Source organism: Solanum verrucosum, unplaced genomic scaffold, assembly GCF_900185275.1.
Source record: "Solanum verrucosum unplaced genomic scaffold, falcon-dt-bn FXZP01000206.1, whole genome shotgun sequence".
Taxonomy (NCBI): Eukaryota; Viridiplantae; Streptophyta; class Magnoliopsida; order Solanales; family Solanaceae; genus Solanum; species Solanum verrucosum.
This window is the reverse complement of record NW_026020104.1, coordinates 1,837,670-1,860,086: the sequence shown is the minus strand read 5'-3', so window position 1 is coordinate 1,860,086 and position 22,417 is coordinate 1,837,670. Positions and strand designations below refer to the sequence as shown.

The 22,417-nt window shown below is 32.7% G+C and overlaps 1 pseudogene; it reads left to right on the top strand.

Moving 5' to 3' along the window:
* The first annotated feature begins 1,828 nt into the window (after positions 1–1,828).
* On the top strand, positions 1,829–9,311 carry LOC125825118 (uncharacterized; annotated as a pseudogene).
* Positions 9,312–22,417: the final 13,106 nt, after the last annotated feature.

The window sequence follows — 22,417 nt, the reverse complement described above, 5'->3', positions numbered from 1 at the left end:
TTTGGAATATCCGATTCCCTTACTCTTAACTGATGGAAGCCTGATCTGAGGTCTATCTTAGAGAAACAGGAGGTACCCTGAAACTGATCGAAAAGATCATCAATCCTTGGAAGAGGATACTTATTCTTGATGGTAACCTTGTTCAATTGACAGTATTCTATACACATCCTAAGGAAACCATCTTTCTTTCTCAAAAATAAGACCGGAGCGCCCCAAGGTGAGACACTTGGTCATATGAAACCTTTCTCTAGGAGATCTTTCAATTGCTCTTTAATTTCTTTCAACTTTCCTGGTGCCATTCTATATGGCAGAATAGATATAGGACGAGTATCTGGAAAAATGTCTATATCGAAGTCTATTTTTCTCTCAGAAGGGACTCTGGGAAGATCATCAAGAAAGACTCTTTGAAACTCTCTTACTACTAAAACTGACTGAATAGGAGGTATCTCAACACTAGAGTCATTAACTTGGACTAAGTGATAGACACACCCCTTGGAAACTAACTTTCTTGCCTTAAGGTATGAAATGAAACGACCCTTAGGCACTGCTGAACTACTTTTCCACTCTAAGACTGACTCATTTGGAAACTGGAACTTGACAACTTGAGTTCTACAATCAACTGAGGCATAATAGGCATGAAGTCAGTCCATACCAAGAATGACATCAAAATATACCATGTCAAACTCAACTAAATCACCCATGGTGCTCTTGTAATTGACGAAAATGGGACAATCACGATAGAGTCTCTCTACTAGAATAAACTCACCGACAGGTGTAGAAACACTGAAGAGTTCACTAAGTTGCTTAGGAGTAACATCAAAATTCATAGCAACATAAGGAGTTACAAAGGATAAACTCGCTTCTCGGTCAAGCAAAGCATAAATATTACAGTTAAAGACTTGGATCATAGCAGTGACAACATCTGGAGAGTTCTCTTTTTCCTGGAGACTAGTGATCGCATAAAGATGGTTTGTTCCTCCAACAGTACCGGATGTAGCTCCTCTACGTGCAGCCCTGTCTGGTGGAGCAACTGATGAAGATTGGGCTCTATTGCCCTGGTTTCCACTACCTTGCCAGTTCTTAGGGAACTTTTTCATGAAGTAACCCTCTTATCCACACTTGAAACAATAATAATAATAATAATAATAATAATAATAATAATAATAATGATGATGATGATGATGACGACGATGATGATGACGATGATGATGACGACGACGGCGAATAATAATAATAATAATAATAATAATAATGATGATGATGATGATGATGATGATGATGATGACGACGACGATGACGATGACAACGACGAATAATAATAATAATAATAATAATAATAATAATAATAATAATAATTTATTATCTTCCTCTATTCATCAACGTTATTGAACGATCTTATAAAGATGGAACTGGTAATATTATCAAGGTGGTTTACCCACCTCAGTCATCTTTTGTTCTACCTAATAATACTGGTATAACATTTACTGCCTTTCAAAAATTTGTTGAAGAAGATGTTGCGGCAGTCAGCATCAACAAAATTAATAATTTAATTTCTCAAAATAATTATTTGGGACTTTATGTCAAAGTATTGGGTGAACATATTGGTTCTCTTGATAAAAAAATAGATGAATTAACTGCTTTCATTATTCAAATTAAAAATGATATGAAGACTTTTAATAAAGCCTCTACCTCTAAAGCTCCTACAGAAGTACAAACTATGGCTACTTTTGTGCAGAGGCCTCCTAAGATTTCAGAGTTTAAATTTAAATCGGTTTATGATTTTGAAGAACTTCTTAATAAAAAGTTTTCAAAATTTAGTGCAAAACCTATGGATTTGTCTGAAAGTTTTGCTGATGGAATGGAAAATGCTTTTGATTTTGAAAATCATATTTCTTTAGAGTTTAATAAACTTCAGGGTTATCCCAAAAAGAATAGTGGTAATACTAAGTCTGCTCATAAGCCAAGCATGCAGACCTATTATTATTCCAGACCAACTCCTCAAGATGTTCTCATAGAGGAATGAGACTGGAATCAGACTAATACCTCTTATAGCGGTTCTGAGATTTATGAATGGAACCTTGATGGATTGACTGATAGGCAGCTTACTATTCTTGTTCATAGAATGCTTATGTATGCAACTATCTGTAAAAATGTTATAAACACAAATAGGAATATTTGCAAAATGATTATTGCAGGTTTTACTGGCCAACTTAGAGGTTGGTGGGATAATTATATGAGCATTGAGCAGAAGGCTGCCGTGATAAATGCTACTTCTAGTACTGAAGGGGTTAATAACACAGGAATGGCTCTAGTTGCAAATAGAGAAGATGCGGTTTACACCTTAGTCTTAAACATTCTTGAACATTTCAATGGTAGATTTACCAATCAGTATGAAATTGTTTGTACTCTGTTAAGCGGTCTACGATGTAGAACCTTGGGAGAATTTAGGTGGTATAACGATACCTATTTAAGTAGGGCTATGGAGTTACCCAAAAACAAGCTTGAGCATTGGAAAACTAAGTTCATGGACAGCCTTCTCCCATTATTTGCAGAAAGAGTTAGAAAATTACTCTGAAATGAGCATGGTGAAATTCTGTTTAATGAGTTTACTTATGGTCGGCTGATAGGCGTTTGCACTCAAGAAGGGATAACCTTGTGCAATGAATTAAAGTTATCAATACAGCTTAAGATAGATAAGCTTAGAGAACGTTCTAAGCTAGGTGACTTTTGTACCCAGTTTGGTTTACCTGATACTTCGGCTAATAGCAAGAAGACCAAACATAGAGATTCTAAGGGCTCCAATCCTGATAAACCTTATAGGAAAAGAAGATCTAAACATAGACATAGATTTACCAAAAATAGGTCTAAACGAGAGCTCGCTAAGATTAAGTGCTACAAATGTGGAAATTTTGGACATATAGCACCCAATTGCAAGCTTGAAAAGTTGAAAACTTTAGAATTTGATAAAGAGGTTCTTGATAAGGTTTATAGTTTTTTTTATACATCTGGTTCTGAGTCCGATTACGATTCTAATTCAGGTTCAGAAGAAGAAATTGATTTGCCCGAGTCATTTGATAATAACCAGCATGTTAATATGACTGCTTGCAATACTTGCCAAGGTGATATTTGTTCTTGTGAAAATGATGAATTTTATAAATTGGAATCTCAATTTGAAGATTTGAATATAAATACTATTACTTCTGATAATGTTATAGAAGTTTTGAAAGAAGTTACTGATCATAATCTTCGTGAAAAAATTATTCAATTAGCTGTTAATAACACTGCCAGTTCTTCCAAGAATTCTGAAAAAACAAAAGAATGATTTTGAATATGAATACTCCGCTCCTTATTCTTTGTCTAAAATTAAAAATAAATTTCATAAACAGACTATTTCTACAAGAGATTCTTCTTTTGATGATTTAAAGAATGAAATTGAAAATTTAAAAAACAAGATTAAATCTATTAAACAAAATCAGATGATTAGTGATCACTGCCTTACTCAGCTTGAAACTATTAATAACAAAGGGAAAAATATTGCTGAAGAAAATACGCTTGCAAAACCCTTTAATCTTGATCCTAAACAAGGCTTGTTTTTAGGAATGATGCAAATTGTTACGGCTCACAAGTGGTATGTTAAATGCACCATTTTAATTGATAATAGTTTTTCTATAACTAATGTTGCTATGATTGATAGTGGAGTTGATGTGAGATGCATTCAAGAAGGTCTTGTACTTGCTAAATATTTGAAAAAACTACTCATATGGTTAAATGCTTCTGGACATGCTTTAGATATAAAGTATAAATTTCCTAATACTCGCATTTGCCAAAATAAGGTTTGAGTTCCGCATTTCTTTTTCTTGGTTAAAAATCAGTTATACCCTCCAATTATACTTGGAACGCCTTTTATAAATGTTATTTATCTGTTTACCAGTATAACTGCTAAAGGCTTTTTCTGCTACTTATGAACATCAGAATATTAGTTATACTTTTATCACTGATCTTGTCTCTCGTGATATTAATGCTTTGATTAATATGAAGCAAAAGCATATTGATTCTTTACAACTTGAATTATTTAGTATGAATATACTCGATACTTTGAAATCCACTAAAGTACAAGAAAAAATTAAATTAATTTCTGAACAAATAGCCATTGATATTTGTGTTGATCATCCTAGTGTTTTGGAATCGGAAAAAGCATAATGTTACATTTCCATATGAAGATAATATCTCTAAGGATAATACCCCTACCAAGTCTCGTCCTTGCCAGATGAACGCTGAATTAGTTGAATTCTGCAAAAAGGAAATTGATAATTTGTTACAAAAGGGTTTGATAAAACCTTCAAAATCCCCTTGGTCCTGTACTACATTTTAAGTTAACAATGCGACTGAAAGAGAATGGGGTGTCCCTAGGTTAGTTATAAATTATAAACCTTTAAACAAATATTTAAAATGGATTAGGTATCCTATTCCAAATAAAAGAAATTTATTGTCCAGATTATATGATGCCAATATATTTTCAAAATTTGATTTAAAATCAGGTTATTGGCAGATTCAAATATTCAAAAAACATTCTTATAGGACAACTTTTAATGTTCCCTTTGGACAATACGAATGGAATGTTATGCCATTTGGTTTAAAAAATGCTCCTTCTGAATTTCAGAAAATTATGAATGATATTTTTAATCCCTATTTAGATTTCATCATTGTTTATATTGATGATATTTTGATTTACTCAAAGACTCTTAAAATGCATATCAAACATTTAGACATTTTCAAGAAAATTTTATACAAAATGGTTTGGTAATTTCTAAACCAAAGATGAATTTATTTCAAACAGAGGTAAGATTTTTAGGACATTTTATTTGTCAGGGAAAGCTTACCCCGATTCAGCGATCTATTGACTTTGCATCAAAGGTTCCTAATGTTATTACAGATAGGACACAATTGCAAAGATTTTTGGGAAGTTTGAATTATATTTCCCCTTTCTACAAAAAATTATCTCGTCATTTAGCCCCCTTATATGACCATCTTAAAAAGGATCATAAATCACCTTGGACTGATAGTCATACCACTTTGGTAAAGAATATTAAACTTCGTGTTCAATCTTTACCTTGTTTAACTCTTGCTAACCCTGCTTGGCAAAAAATTATTGAGACTGATGCATCTAATATTGGTTATGGAGGAATTTTAAAACAAATTAATCCCCATGATAAAAATGAATACTTAATTAGATTTCATTCAGGGAAATGGAGCGATGCTCAGAAGAAATACGCTACGGTAGCACATGAAATGTTGACTATAATGAAATGTGCATTAAAATTCCAAGATGATTTATATAATCAAAAGTTTATAATAAAAACTGATGCACAATCTGTGAAGTATATGTTTGATAAAGATTTTAAACATGATGCAGCAAAATTGATTTTTGCCAGGTGGCAGGCCCAGTTAACACCTTTTGATTTTGAAATCCATTATAAAAAAGGAAGTGATAACTCTCTTTCAGATTTCTTATCTAGAGAATATCTGTCTTCACAATGAATTTCCTACCTTTCTTTACTGATAAAACTTTAGTTACTATACTAAAGGTGATTCCTCTCAATCAAGATGTACAGGAAATTATCCTTTGGAAAATTATAGAAAATATGGTGATGGATATCTTCTCTATTCATAATTTTGAATAAATCGTTGAGTTTGACGATTATTATCATAATTATTATGAATATATTATGAGGTATTCGAATAAAACAATGTGTTTTGTTTGCAGGATGGACCCTCCTTGAATAACCAGGGGTCAAGGTAGGGGTAATAACCCACGAGGAAGGGGAAGATTTTCCCCAGGATTATCATCAGGATCGTCATATGGATCCTCTTCTAACTCCCCTATTCTGCAAAAATACGGAATGAGTTTAATAAACTCTAAAGTCTCTCAAAATGCGGCATCTGGAAGATATTCCAGAAAATAGCATGTTATACGTACAACTTCAGGCATATTTGTCACATAAGCAAAGTGATACTTTTGCATCTATAGCTGAAGAAGAGATGGATGACATCAAATCTTATGAAAAGGTATCAAAGAAAAAAAGATATTTCTTTTAGAAAATTCTGATATTCAGAGAAACGAAGAACCTTGGAAGATATTCCAGCGATATCTGGTTAATGGATTATATTTTCCGGGTGAATCATATAAAACCCGATCATATTATGAGACAATCCTACAAAGCACCAAAAGTGTTGAATTTCAGCATTTTTCAGGATATAACACCAGTGAGAATGTTTATAACTTCTCCAAAATGATAATCAAACAAATTATATCTGTTGAAGAATGGGGTATATCCACAATGAACGAGAGGAAGATCATCCTAAATAAAGTCTCTATGAAATTCACATATTGGGACTATATTCATGCTTTTAATAAAGTCCTCATCTATAATAATGAGAGACATAAGCATACTTGGTTCATAAAAGTCTGTGCAAAGATATTTGCAGAATCGATCCCTAATTGGTTCTTAAATTGGTGGTCATACCACAGTCCGACAACAAAAATTCTATTGGATCCATTTCTTAAGTTATACAAAGAATGGGTTAAAGGTTCCCCAAACCTTAACGAATTATATCACACAGATCATATCTGTTATATCGAACAAATTTATTTTTTCGTAGAATTCTCGATTCCATGGATTCATAAATGGACCCCAGAGGTGGGATTCACTGATGAACAAATTTCGTCTTTATATAGAACCTTCTATAATAATTTCTAGGATAAACTAATGAAGAAAGATCCCTAGACGAAGACGTTATACGGACAAGAATTATTAGATCTTATTGAAGCAACTACTAAAGAATATTGTCTTATGCCTCAAAAGGGAATTATGCAAGATAGTTTTGTCTGGCATATTGCTCGAAAAATCTCCATTCAAGAAGGAGATAAAGAAAAGATGATTAATAATTATCTCGATGAAGTCACAAAAATTTTTCTTCTTAATATTACCCAATACGAGAAGTCCGACACTTCTATGCGAAGTGAAACAAGTGATGACGTCACAATTATATGAAAATACTTCAGAAGATGTGCTGGAGAAGGTGGGAGATTTTCTCCACAAGTTAAAGGGAAAAGAAGACAAAATGTGAAGTTTATCTTCAAGAGTAAAAGCCACTATCAAAATTAGAAACACTGTTGATTAACCGTAGATAAACTGTTCATGTACATATGGTACCCATTGATAAGGATCCATGGTCACTGTATATAGATTCCTTTTCTTTTCTATAAATAAGTTTCATTTGTAGTCTGTTAGAGACAGGTTTTAAAAAACCCTCTCAACTTTCTTTTTATTTTGTAAATCTCTCTAAGTTTTGTAAATTTTTATGTTTACCGGAGATCAGCCGGAAGTCAATAAACTGTGGATAGTTCGGTCATAGGCCTTGGTGTTGGCTATCGTAACAAGGTACTTTAAATTTTTCCTTTCTTTTTCTCTTTCTCAAATCTAGAACCATGACTATGTCCGGCTAAAAGAATCGTATCTATGTCGGATATCTAACTTCTCTTTTGTATCTGCCATGAAAGATCTAGACTTAATCTAAATATGAATAAATTTTTATATGGTTTCTCGACTTGGTTCCAAGATGGTGGTACAGCCAGATTTAATACAACATGTTATTGGCTTTGTCTTAGTAACTCCGTCTAGCAAGTCGTGGTTCTAAGCCTGTTAAGAAGTTGAAAAGGGGCTCTATACCCGGTTAGAATTTCTAGACATATGGGCTCAACAAGAATACGTATTGAATTTAGACAGACTCTTTGCTTGGGTAAAAAGGATTAGCTCTTTCCATACAGTCATTAAACTATATAAAAAATTATATATATTTCGATTCAGATTTATTCCTTGATTCGGATGTTGACAAGCTAGATTGAAGATGACCACGTGGATTACCGCCCATCTTCGGAGATCCTGTTTCATTAATAATAATAATAATTATTATTATTATAATAATGATCATAATAATAATAATGATAATGATAATAATGATAATGATAATAATAATAATAATAATGATCATAATAATAATAATGATAATGATAATAATAATAATAATAATGATCATAATAATAATAATGATAATGATAATAATGATAATGATAATGATAATAATAATGATAATGATAATGATAATGATAATGATAATGATAATAATAATAATAATAATAATAATAATAATAATAATAATAATAATAATAATAATAATAATACCAAGTTTACAGGATCAGCGACCTGGCGGTAGTCCGCCCAGTCAGAGATCTAGCAAATTCAGCATCCTTAAGCAGCGGTAGTCCGCCTGCATAAGAACTGAAATACACAAGAATTTTTATATAGCTTCTCAGACTGCATGGTGTTAATTTTACCTGAGCAGAGGGTCTATCAAGGATCTAATACTTACTTCTCATTGAGCCCATGTGTCTAGTAGCTCTAATCGGATATAAGGCGCCCTTTTTCAACTCCTTAATCGGGTTGTGAACCACGGCTGACCAGACGGAGCCACTAAAGCAAAGCTAATAAGAGTAGTACTAGATCCGACTGTACCTTGATCTCAGAACCAAGTCGAGAAACCATAACGAAATTCCTTTGTATGTTAATAAAGCTTAGATCGTTCATGGTATCTATATAGGAGAGAAGTTAGTTATTCAACATAGATATGAGATCTTTAGCGGACATTGTCCTGGCTAGGAGAGACAAAGCTAAAAGAAAGACTAAAAATAAAAATACCTTATAAAGATGGTCGTCACCAAAGTCCAAAATGTGAAGAACTGATCGGTTTTTTATTTATAATCGGAAATCGGAACAGAACTTACAAAGGGATTTCTTTACAAGGATTTATAGTTATCTAAATGAGAGAGCATTTTTTTTCTGATGCTCTTCTTCTAAGAAATACTAAAGCTTTTATAGAAAAAAATAAAAACAGAAGGAACCTATATACAATAAAACGGGTCCCACTATCTGGGTCCCTAAACAGTGTATCTACTGTTAATGAACAGTGTTTCTATTGTTGAGTGGGCTCCGAACAACAGTGTATCTCCTGTTAAGTGGGCTCAATTCTTTACGATGTAATCTTTGTGTCATCTTTCATCTTTTCATGTCTTTTCTTTGCCATGTGTTTTTTCCATGGCCTTCATTTGTTTCAAGAATTCTTCTGTATCTTGTAGCTTGGTGACAGACAATATATTATCTGTTTTAGCCTGCTGCGACTCTTCTGCGATATCATCGTTACTTGTTTCACTCCGCATCGAAGTTTCTGATTTATCTATATGGGTTATAGTTTGAAGTAAATTTCTTTTTACTTCTTCTAGATAGTCATTAATCATGTTTCCTTATCTACTTCTTGAAAGGAGATTCTTCGGGCAATATGCCTCACGGAGTTATCATCAATAATTCCTTTTTGAGGAATTTTATTATTTTCACTGATCCTCTCGCTAATGATATCCAAAAGCTCTTGACCAATTAATTGCTTAGTTTTGAGATCTTGTTTCATTAATTAGTTTATCCCAAAAGTTATTGTAATAGGTCCTATAAAGGCAAGAAATATTGTCCTCGGTGAAACCTACTTCAGGAGTCCATTTGTGAATCCACAGTATCGAAAATTCAATAAAGAAATAGATTTGGTCTAGTATCTCTAACCAGCAGATATGATCTGCATGATACAATTTGTTTAAGTCCGGTGACACTTTTGTCCATTCCTTGTATAATTTAAGGAATTGTTCAAGTAAAATTTGAATTGTAGGACCGTGGTATGACCACCAATTTATGAACCAATTCAGAATTGGCTCTGCAAAAATCTTTGCGCACACTTTTATGAACCAAGTGTGTTTATGTTTATCATTGTTATAGTAAAGCACTTTTTCAAATGCTTGGATATAATCCCAATATGTGAAATTCATTCCGGTATTGTTGAGGCTTATCTGCCGCTCCTTCATGGTAGACATACCCCAGTCTTCAACAAAAATAATCTGTTTAATAATGATTTTTGAGAAGTTATAAACTTTCTCATGTGGGCTATAACCTGTACTGGAGAAGTGTCGAAGTTCTGCACTTCCTGAACTTATCAAGATTTCTTCATAATATGACCGAGTTTTGTATGACTCACCCGGATAGTATAATCCATTGATCAGGTACCATTGGAATATCTTCCAAGGTTCATCTTTTCTCTGAAGATCAGAATTTTCTAAAAGAAATATCATTTCTTTTTTCTGTAATTTTTCGTAGGATTTGATATCATCAGTATCCTCTTTGGCGATAGAAGAAAAAATCTCCTTTTGCTTTGAGCAGCCGAGTATGCCTGCATCTGGCTGTATAACGGACTGTCTTTTGGAATATCTTCCAAATTAACCGATTGCTTTGAGCTAGATGAAGATTCTTCTCGGGAAGAAATCTTCTTATTAATCAAAGTCCTTCTTCCCATTTGAATAATCGGCGAATTTGATGAGGATCTGTATGACAGTCCCTGGGATGATCTTCTTGGGGCTGATCTGCCCCTTCCCCTGCCTTTAGTATGAATCCATGGTGGATCCATCCTGCAAACATAACAACCTTTAGTCATTCATAGTAATAGTCGGTCAGATATTCTTTTGAGTAATCACGCATAAGAAAATCTTCGAAATCTTCATTCAAAATATCATCAATAAGTTATTCTAGAATAAGACCTTTCAGATCTCTAGGTAATATAAATACCTTGAGGATAGTAATGAGAGTTTTATCATCAAAAAAGGTTTCGAAAAACATTTTATTGAAGGTATTCTCTGGATAAGAAATCCGGTAAAGAATTATCAACTCCTTTTTTATATTGAATCTCAAAATCAAAAGGGTCCAATTGCGCTTGCCAACTTGCAAATATTAATTTCGAAGCATCATGCTTGAAATCTTTATCAAACATAAATTTGACGGATTAAGCATCAGTTTTTATCAAGAGCTTTGATTGTATAGATCATCCTGAAACTTCAAAACACATTTAATGATAGTTAACATTTCATGGGCCACAATAGCATATTTTTTCTGGGCCTCATTCCATTTTCCAGAATGAAATATAATCATATATTCATTCTTATTATTGGGATTAATTTGCTTTAAAATCCCTCCATAACCAATATTAGACGCATCCGTCTCAATAACATTTTGCCAAGCAGGGTTGGCAAGAGCTAAGCAAGGTAAAGATTGCACCCGAAGTTTGATATCCTTTACCAAGGTGGTATGACTATCAGTCCACGGAGACTTATAATTCTTCTTCAGCCTATCATATAGAGGGGCCAAGTCTCGAGAAAGATTTTTATAGAAAGGGGATATGTAATTTAATTTTTCCAAAAACCTTTGTAATTGAGTCCTATCAGTGATAACATCAGGAAACTTTGATGCAAAGTCAAGAGCTCTTTGAATAGGGGTAACTTTCCCTTGACAAATTTGATGTCCTAGAAATCGAACATTTGTTTGGAATAAACTCATTTTCGATATTGAGATAACCAAACCATTTTGTATAACAATTTTCTTAAAAATATCAAGATGCTTGATATGCATTTCAAATGTTTTTGAAAATACTAGAATATCATCAATGTAGACAACAATAAAATCCATATATGGATTAAAAATATCATTCAGGATTTTCTGGAATTCAGATAGGGCATTTTTCAAACCAAAAAGCATTACATTTCACTCATATTGACCAAATGGAACATTAAAAGTTGTTCTATAAGCATGCTCTTTAAATATTTGAATTTGCCAATATTCTGATTTTGAATCAAATTTTGAAAATATATTGACATCATATAATCTAGATAACAAATCTCTTTTTTTTTAGAATAGGATACCTAATTCATTTTAAATACTTGTTTAAAGGTTTATAATTAATAACCAGTCTAGGGACATCGCGTTCCCTTTCAGCAGTGTTATTAACATAAAAAGTTGTGCAGGACCAAGGGGATTTAGAAGGTTTAATCAAACCCTTTTGTAAGAGACTATCAATCTCATTTTTGCAAAATTCTACCAACTCAGCGTTCATTTGGCAGGGCGGAGATTTAGTAGGGATATCATCCTTAGAAAAGCCTTCTTCATATGGAAGAGTTACAATGTGCTTCTTTCTATTCCAAAAAGCATTGGGGTGATCTGCACAAAGATCAACGACGATCTATTCAGAAAACAATTTAATATTTTTCCTTCACTTTAGCAGATTTCAGAGAATCAAAAATATTCATATTGAATAACTCTAATTGTAAAGAATCCATATGATTTTGCTTCATATTTATCAAAGCATTGATATCTCTGGTTACCGGATCTGTAACAGAAGAATAAGTAATTTCATTATCTTTATAAGTGGCAGAAAATCCTTTTGAGTCAATACCTGTAAAAGGATAGATAGAATTTATAAACGAAGTTCCAAGTATGATTGGAGGATATAATTGATTTTTAACTAGGAAGAAGAAATGAGGAATGCAAACTTTATTCTGGAAAAATTTTTCATTATCCAATTTATACTTTATATCTAAAGCATGACCTGATGCAGATTTGACCAAATGAGTAGTTTTTTGAAAATATTTCGTAGGTACTAAGCCTTCTTGAATACAGCTAACATTTGCACCGCTATCAATCATCGCAATGTTAGTAATCGGAAAACTGTTATCGATCAAAATAGTACATTTAATATACCATTTGTGAGCAGTAATAATTTGCATCATCCCCAAAAACATATCTTGTTTAGGGTCAAGATTAATAGGTTCTTTTTCAACATGATTTTCATAAATTCCTTTATTTTTGAAAATCTTGTCTTCAGAATTATGCATCTCAATCTGAGTAATTCTATGATCACAAATCAATTGATTTTGCTTAAAGAGATTTAATCTCTCTTTTTAAACTCTCAATTTCAATCTTTAAATCATCGAAAGAAGAATCCTTTTTAGGAAAAGCATTTCTTTTTATAAGACGATCATCAACCTCTTTTAAAAAGTAAGGTGCAAAATATTCAAAATCATTTAAATCATTCTTCTTGTTTAAAAAGGTTTAGAAGATCTTGGACCAGCTTCGTTAGAAGTAGTCAAATTAATGATTTTTTCACGAAGCTTGCTATCAGTAACTTCTTTTAAAAGCTCAATCACATTATCAGAAGTGATTGTGTTCATATTAAAATCTTGAAATTGCGATTAAAGTTTATAAATTGCATCATCTTCACAGTTGCAAGTAATACCTTGACAGATAGTGCAAAGGTTATCACATTTTTTATCATTATCAGATAAATCAAGCAATTTAATATCAGAACCTGAATCAGATTTGTAGTCATCGTCAGAACCTGAGGTGTATAACAACCCAAAAACCTTTTCACAGGTTTCTCCATCAATTTCTAAAGTTTTCAACTTATTCAACTTGCAGTTAGGAGAAATATGACCAAGTTGTCCACACTTGTAACATTTCAACTTAGAAAGGTCTCTTCCTGATCTATCTTTGGTAAATCTATGAGATTTACGAGAGCTCTTTCTAGCTTCGCGTTCTTCTTGGGACCTTCGTTTAGATCTCCTTTTCTTATGGGAACCTTCGGTTCTAGAGGACTTATAATATATGTCTTATTGTTGCCTTTAGCAGAAGGATCGGGTAGACCGAACTGCGCAGAGAAGTCTCCCAATTGAGATTTCTCCTTAAGCTTATCCATCTTAAGTTGTCTAGCGATTTGTAGTTCGTTGAACAAGTTCAAACCTTCTTGTGTGCAAGTTCCTATAATATTTCCATAAGTATAATCCTTATAAGTGATTTCACCATAACTGCCTCTTAGAGGTTTACAAACTCTTTCGGCAAATAAAGGGGGAAGGCCATCCATAAACTTAGCTTTCCAATATTCAACTTTATTTTTGGGTAATTCCATAACCCTACTAAGGAAGGTGTCTTTGTACCATATGAAATGTCCTAAGGTCTAACATCTTAGACCGTTAAGAAGGGTACGAAAAGTCTCAAGCTGATTGGTAAATCTACCATTAAAATGTTCTAAAATGGTGAGGACAAGGGTATAAACAACATCTTCTCTGTTTCTCACTAGAGCCATGCCCAGATTATCAACACCATCATCAGTAGCCACCACATTAATAATGGAGGCTTTCTCTTCCATATTCAGATAGTTATCCCACCAGCCTCGAAGTTGGCCAGTAAAACCAGCAACAATCATTTTGCAAATAGTCCTATCTGTGTTTTTAACACTCTTGCATATAGTTGCATACATAAGCATTCTATGAACAAGAATAGTTAACTGTCTATCAGTCAGTCAATCAAGATTCCATTCATAAATTTTGGAACCACTATAAGATGTATTAGTCTGATTCTAGTTTCGTTCCTTTATCAAGACATCTTGAGGAGTAGGACAGGGATAATAATAAGTATCCATGCTCGGTTTGGTAGCATAACCACTATTTTTCTTGGGATACCCCCTAAGTTTATTAAACTCCGAACAAACCTAATTTTTAAAATCACCTATATTTTCCATTTTATCTGCAAAATCTTGAGATAAATCAATAGGCTTAAATTTCAAACCAGAAAGCTTTTTATCAATAAGCTCTTTAAAATCTAAATCAGAAAAGTTTTTATCAAGAAGTTCTTCCAAATCATTTAAAGATCCAAATTTAAAATCTTGAATTTCAGGAGGTCATTGAACATGTGTAAGAACGACCTCAAGTTTTCCTTCAGAAGTAGAAGCAAGATTTGTCTTAGCTATATCATCATTTATATCTTTTATTAAAATAGTTAAATCATCAAGTTTATCAAGAGAGCTAATATGCTCGCTCGCCCAAAATTTTAACATAAAGACTCAAATAATTATTTTGAGTAATAATTTTATTAATTTCAGCAATACTAATAGAAGCAATATCTTCTTCAATAAATTTCTGAAATGCCGAAAATATAATACTTGTATTATTAGGCAAAACAAAGATGACTGGGGAGGGTAGATGGCTTTTGTAAGATTACCACTACCATCTTTATAAGTCCTTTCAATAACATTAATATATAACCGTAAATAGGTGGTTATAAACCAAGGAACAAAATACATAATTTGATTATGTAAAGCACAAGTTTCATAAAACTCTTGAGAGATACTATTCATATCCTCTTTCTATAAGAATCAAAGAACCAGGTTTAAAACCGATTCCATTTTTCATCAAAAATTTCTTTTTAAATATGTTTTTTTGCCATAGAACCTAGGCTAATATCAAGTTGGTGTGGAATCATTATCGTTGGGGTCAAACTCCATTTCAGAGACAGAAGGAATATCCTTATCAGAAACATCATTATTACCTGAACTATGTTAGTTCGAGGGTCGATCTTTACCTTCTCCACCACAGAGGTACTATCAGATGCGATAGTATGTAAAGAAGCAGCATGATCTCGGGCTAGACCATATATAGGTTCAACAAGGGAAATATGATGAATAGCAGGCATAAGTCTACGACTAGACAAAGACTGTCTATTAAAACTGTGATTCACATAAGACATCAACTTGTTATTAGAAAAGGACTGCCTATGAGGCGCATACCTATTATCAGAAAACTGAATACAAATTCTCCCATCGGGATTTTGCGATATATGAGAGAAATCAGAATTAGTAACTGCATATGTTAACTGATTAGGGGATATAACCGAATTTAGAGTCCATGAAGTTGGGAAATCTATTTCTTCCCACTTAATAGGTCTTCTGGTGGTGACCTTGGACCTTGGAAAATTGGTTTACAGCAAAATAGTTTGATCAGATGTATCATATAAGTTACATCTAGGATTTAGAGTAGCTAACAATTTGAAATAAATTCTATAAGATAAACTAATGAGTTCTAAACCAGGCTAAAAAGTCTCAAGTAACCCTTTAAGGGTTAAAGGCTTAAAAGCAATTTGCACCATACTAATATGCAGATAATTATACTGATTTTTATATAAATTAACATCACGCTCGTTTAGCAAACGAATATTTTGTTCAGACGAATTTAAGGAATCTGGAATTCAGGAATCTAAATTCAACCCAAAAGAATTACTTTACTGTTAGAAAAGAAGTCTATAGTGTTATGTATCACTAAATTTCAAGATGACTTAATTAACAAAGAATATTTACTTAAAGTAGATTGCAAATCTACTAAAGAAATTTTTCAGAAAGATGTAAAAAACCTTGTCTCAAAACAGATATTTGCTAGATGGCAAGCTCTACTATCTAGCTTTGATTTTTAAATCAACTTTATAAAAGGAGAAAGCAACTCCCTCCCAGATTTCTTAACAAGGGAATTTTTACAGGGAAACAATGAAGCCTAGTATGAGGCCCCTAAAGCCAAATTCACCTCAAAAGACACAACAAATGGCTAGACCATTCGAAGTTCCTCCCTCAAGAGTACTTCCGCAAAAAACTAACTGTTCCACGAGGAATAAATTTTAGGATGGACATAGGATTCCAAAACAGGTATGCTTCCCTAGAAGATTACCCAAGATTACAGGTAACTACACCTACCAAGTTGATCAATCAAAAGATTGAACAAGGAACAACATCTTCTTCGGTACAAACCAAAGAAAGTTATACAATGAAGGCCCCTGAGACCTTTGCACAAGCAGTCAAACCATCGTCAGAAAAGAAGCCTGATATATCTCCCCCAAAAGAAGAATTTGAATTCTTTACAAAATAAGTTTTACCAATATTGGCTATAGACAAACAGTATGAAGGAACTCATATTGCTAATCTTATTAAGCCAGTATACTTGAGCAACAATTATGTGGATACAGATAATCCACTCAAGACCCAAAGGTACTTTGAAGCCATACTAGTAGACACATAGTCTATTATCATTGAACACACCTCGAGTGATAAGAATCCAGAATATGTCAGCTATTCTAGGTTCACCATCAAGAGGGTCATGTCCCCATCAGAATGGTATACAGACCACCTCCTTACTCCCATCACATTGTTAATGCCCCATAAGCCTCAGACTTATAATTGGCATGATTACAAGAGTGCATGGTTCAACTTTTTGTATATTAGACCAGGACACACCTGGTTTGTCAAGTATTGTCCATACATGGTCAAAACAGTCATCCCCAGATGGTTCTACGAATGGTAGAGCTATTTCCGAGGAAATAAAGATATCCTTTCTCAACAATTTCTCAATATTTCAGACCAAGGAAGAAATTTCTACACTCCCAGAACACATTAAAATGTGTAAAATTTTCTTAAGAAAAGAATTCCTTATATTATATCTTGGAACTTTGCTAAGACAAAGTCAGACAGAATCAAATATCTCTCCAAAGAGATTAAAATTCGAGGATGGACTCCCAAGGTAATATCAAAAACTCCAGTCAAGGTATCGCCTAAAGCAGCCTCAACTTCGCCATCAAAGAATGTGCTTAAGGAAAGATTAAAGAAAGCTCTCAAAGAGATGGACGATGATCAATCCAATGAAGAAGACATTATGCTTCTCTTAGAAGAAGTTACGTCTGAAAAAGATAATGGGGACATGCTAGAACCTACAGGAATAGCATTAGCTTACCTTGACTCCTATTAAGAACAAGAGAATGACCTTTGAAAACGCAGAGGTTCAAAGAACCAGAATTGCTTTTTCCAAGAGACAACTTACTATTCCTAAAAGGAATCTAGAAAAGTAGTCTCTTATCAAAAAGAAGACAAACAGCCACCAACCTTCTTTTAAAAAGAAGACCATCATTATCAGCTACTGTAGTGTCGAAAAATTCTCAACCTTCCAAGTGTACATTTTAGATGCACTCTCCTAACTATCCTTACTCTATAAAAGGATAAACATTTAGAAGATAAAAGGCATCAGAAAATTTACCCACCCACAATTTTCTAAGACCTCTCTCCACAATTGTAATTTTCCCTTCTCTGTTGTATTATCAATGATTTCATAAATAAAACTTCTAAGTTTTCTTAATTACCTAAGTATTTTCTTGTTCCGCTTTACTGAATACTTTAATATTTTCTCGGTCCGTTTTATTGGTAAGAAGGTTGCTATTGAAAACAAACTTAATAATATTGAAAGTCAAAAAGGGCTTGATAGTAGCTCGGAATCTTCATATGAAGATGATGGTGATAACTTTCTTCAAACGCTGAAGTTTAAAGAAAATGATAAGGAAAATTTTTTACAAAATCTAAAAGCAATTACTTCTCTAAAAGTTTATACAAAAATCACTCTTCTTATTGACTATAATTATAAAAAAGAGTTTACAAGCTTAATTGATAGTGTTGCTGATCTGACTTGCATACAAGAAGGATTAATCCATTCTAGATAATTTCATAAAACTAGTCACAGTCACATCTATAATTTTGTCTAATCTGAGAAGTAGATGCTCTTGCTTTGATAATTATTTATCGTTGTATTAATTGAATCTATTATTTCTTGCCCATGGCAAAAGTTTCAACGGATCATCCAGTTTTACTCAAGGTGCCTCTACAAGTATAAACAATCCTGGCAAGATTAATGAAAGCTTCTACTATCCGGGTCTTCCCTAACGCCCTCCTACCTAACGGATAATCCAACGAACTTATTCGACAGCCTTTCAAAAATCTACCTGGATCATTTTAACTTAACCTTAGTATAACTGTCCAATATGTTTCAACAATACACATAATTGCCATTTGTTATAGTAACTTAGTGTGTTATAGTTCAATACAAATAACCTAGCCTATCATTTAGGCTGAGCACATAAAAAATACTAAAATTATATCAATACCTGAAATAGGATTCTACTCAAGATTATTGCTGAAGTACACACCAAACTGAAGGATTTTATTATTAAACACACTCCAAGATTTACAAAAGAAAGTAATAAAAGACTAGACAGAGAGAGAGGGGTTCTAAGACCTGTCTCACTAAAGAATATCTCGCCTCCTTATATAGAGGTCGAGAATTCTAAAATGAAAAGATAAGATGGCCTACACAACTTACAATGGCCAATAACAAAAAGATAAGACCGACAAACAAATGTGGTCTTTCCACTAAAAACGTGGCCGACATATTATCATGGCCCTATTTCTACTTTATTAAAGGTTTTTGTTTTATTACCCCAATTATTTTGTTTGTGGGGCCTTGTTTATTTTACACATTTCCTTTTCCTTTGTCTTTGCAGGTGGTGTTGCTGAAAGATTCTTTCACTTGGTCTTGAAGTCGATGGAGAAGCGTATCGATATCAATCTCTTCGTTGCTATTAGCACTTTGGTGATTCTCCTGCCATGCATGATTCTTCATCATCATTGGTATGACAAGCTGATGCCATGGATATATCATCCCTTGCATCTATGTCGAGATTTCTCATTAAATCTCTTTTTACTTCCTCCATGTATAAAGCTATTGCCTCTTATTTGGATATTAATCATTTCTTCATCTGAAGCTTTCTTGTAATCTGCTTGAATGGACTGAGATCATCCATCTGTGATGTTGACTTCTCTGTGCTTTGATATTTATTTATCGATGTATTAATTGAATCTATTATTTCTTGCCCATGGACTTTTCCTTCGGGATCATTTTGAATCAATTTATTCCAAAACTTTGTATAAAAATTTTTTTGTAGACATGGGAATCCTTTAGGGGTACTATTAACCTCTATAGACAATTTCATGATCCAAGGGATTGAGAATTCTATAAAAAAAAAATACATTAATGACATTCCCTCAAAAAATATATTATCTTTTTCTAAACTTATGAGTTTCGGGGAGATATCAATCCATTCAGAATATAATTCTTTGTAAAGCTCTGATAATATCTTTACCGAGGGACCATATAAAGTCCACCATTGACAAAACCAATTTGGAATAAGTTGGTTAAAAACATACGAGAATATCTTTATAAACCAAGAATGCTTTTTATTAGCATTTTCATATAATAAAGCTTTATTAAAGCTATCCACGTAGTCCCAGTAATTGTATTTTACTGCCATTTTCTGCTCTGGATGGATATAATCCTTCTCTTTTAATGGACTCATTCCTTATTCTTCTGGAGCCATAACTCTTTTTATTATGATTTTTGAAAAGTTATAAACTTTTTTAGTATTGGCCGGGTAGAAATGCTGGAATTCACCAGACCCTGTTGCTGAGAGTATCATTTTATAATGCATCTTGTACTTATAAGCAGGTGTGGTATAACCTGCATCAAGATATCTATGCATTATTTTCCATGGGTCATCTTTCCATCGTAAATTACTCCTTTCAAGAAGAAGTATAACATCTTTTTTATCATTTTGATCAAATATTTATATGTTCTTTTCATCTATGAGAACTGTGGAATATGTCTGAGGAATATCATGCTTTCCTTGTTTGGATTGCATAAAATACAAAAATTCCTTGTACATTGGATGATATGTATTAAGATCATTTGTAGAAGCAATATTTGTTGCTAACAACCTTTGATTTCCAAGTTGAGCTAGGATATTACCTCTTTCGGTTCCTGCTTTCCCTCTTCCCCTTCTTGAGGATGAGGGCCACGAAGGCATCCTGTCATGAAGATGAAAGTTTAGTTTAAGTATTCCCTTGTAAGAAAATCAGGCAAACTATTATCTGAACCTTTTTTATAATGAATATCAAAATCAAATGGGACTAATAAAGTCTGCCATCTGGCAAACATTTGTTTTGAAACATCATGTTTACAGTCTTTATTAAAAATGAATTTAGCAGCTTGGCAATTTGTTTTTATCAAGATTTTTTTATTATATGAGTCTCCCTAAAATTTTAAAACACTCTTCACAATAGCCAAAATTTATTTTGCTATAGTGGCATAGTTTTTCTGACTGCTATTCCATTTGCCAAAATGAAATTGAACAATGTAATCCTATTTATTGTCAGGGAAATATTGTGTTAAAACACCACCATACCCAATATCTGAAGCATCAGTCTCAACTGTCTTTCGCCAATTTGGATTAGCTAATGTAAGACAAGGAAGGTTCCTAACCTTAGACTTAATTCGGTGAATGGCTTCAATATGACTATTACTCCAAGCCGGGGGATTTTTTTTTCAATCTATCATATAAGATAGTTGTATCTTTAGCAAGATCCTTTATAAAAGGGGCAACATAGTTGAGCCTTCCAAGAAATCTTTGCAACTGAGTCTTCTCAGTCAATATATCAGGAAATTTAGAAGTAAATTCAATACTTCTGTTTATAGGACTAATTTTTTCCTTTTCAATATAATGACCCAAAAATCTAACATTTGTTTGAAACAATGCCATTTTTGGACTAGAAATAACCAATTCGTTTTGAATAATGATTTTTTTAAATAAATATAAATGTTTAAAATGTGTTTTCATAGTTTTGGAAAATACTAAGATATCATCTATGTAAACAATTATAAAATTGCTATAAGGTATGAAAATATCATTCATAATTTTTTAAAATTCTGATGGAGACTGTCCCATAGGAACTTTAAAAGCAGTTTTATACCTGTCTGATTCAGTAATCTGAATCTGCCAATAACTTGATTTTAAATCAAATTTAGAAAAAATAATTGCATCATAAACTCTATCAAGCAGATCCTTTTTATTAGGGATAGGATATCTAATCCATTTCAGAGCTTTATTAAGGGGTTTATAATTAATAACCAGTCTGGAGGCACCTTTTTCCTGTTCAGCATGTTTATTAACATAAAAGATTGTACAAGACCAAGGTGACTTAGAATGTCTTATTAAGCCTTTTTGAAGTGAAGAATTAATTTCCTTTTTGCATAATTCTAAATATTCAAAATTCATTTGACAAGGTCTAGCTTTAGTAGGAATATTACTATTATTAAAACTTTTCTCATAAGGAAGGCTGACCACATGCTTTTTTCTATTCCAGAATTCATTTGGGTGATCTCCACATATTTTAAGAGAGAACTGATTTTTTAGAAAAGAAATGTTTTCTTGTAATTTTGAATTTTGTAAAATAGTATCAACTTCAATACTGTTGATTTCCTCTTTTATAAAGTTGACTTGTTGATTCTTTGAAATCAGTTTAGAAGATAGCTCATTAATCATTCTAGTAAAGGGTTTAGTTATAAACTCAAGTGTAAAAGGTTTTCCTTCCCAGGTTCCCATAATTTTCTTATTATCCCAATAAGTTAGAGGAAAAATATCATTTATAAAAGAAACTCCTAAAATGATTTGGTTAGTAATATCTTTTGTTAAAACAAAACTTTGAGGCATACAATTTTCCCTTACAAATAAAAGCCTTGGGTAATTTATATTCTATACCCATTTTGCTGCCATTAGCAGATCTTAGACTGTGAGTAGTTTTATAAAAATATCTAGAAGGGATTAATCCTTCTTGTATGCAATTCAGATCAGCAGCACTATCAATTAAGGCTGTAAACTCTTTTTGTATAATTATAGTCAATAAGAAAAGTGATTTTTGTATAAAATTTATGAGAAGTAATTGCTTTTAGATTTTGTAAAAAGTTTTCCTT